This window comes from Penaeus monodon, chromosome 31 (assembly GCF_015228065.2).
Source record: "Penaeus monodon isolate SGIC_2016 chromosome 31, NSTDA_Pmon_1, whole genome shotgun sequence".
Classification (NCBI taxonomy): Eukaryota; Metazoa; Arthropoda; class Malacostraca; order Decapoda; family Penaeidae; genus Penaeus; species Penaeus monodon.
In genome coordinates, this window is record NC_051416.1 from 11,293,075 (window position 1) to 11,293,626 (window position 552).

The following is a 552-nucleotide window of genomic DNA, read 5'->3' on the forward strand; positions in this document are numbered from 1 at the left end:
TTTTTCAAGAACTAAATGGCAAACTTCATGAGTTACAATGATGGTTTAATTTTTTCCTTCGCAAAAAACGGTCCTCCCTTTCGCCCAGAAAATGTTATCAGTGAGAGCATGTGATCAGAGAGATAAGAGAAGCCGGTACTTGATCTTTAATTTTATTTATTCTATCAAATTTCGGATTTTACTTTAGCGTATTTATCTCGACTGATTTTTCATTCAGTATATTTCCTTCCATATGTCTGAAATAACACGTATTTCAGACCCACTTTTTTTTATCACATCCTAACTCGTTCATAATTTCAGTGAATCCGTTATTTCTACATGTCCACGCAGCTTCCTGGTAAAGACATTGTTATCTCTTTCCCCATTATCGACATTCTTATCGCAAAGAGATTCATGATTATCATCCTCATATAAACTAGGGCTTATACTCGATTACCTTTGAGTGCATCGGAGCGTCGACCTCGAGAAACTGCTAAGGTAAATTTGGAAGTCTTTTAGTATCTAGGCCTTTTCTTAAGATTTTTTTTTCTAAAATGTCCTAAGAACCTAAGG

At 35.1% G+C, this 552-nt stretch overlaps 1 protein-coding gene across 1 annotated transcript in view; it reads left to right on the forward strand.

The window, feature by feature from the left end:
• Positions 1-426: 426 nt before the first annotated feature.
• LOC119593032 (maltase A3-like) overlaps positions 427-552 on the forward strand; it is a gene marked incomplete in the record, with an annotated part of 10,545 nt that continues 10,419 nt past the window's right edge. The window contains 1 exon segment of the mRNA XM_037941928.1: positions 427-477.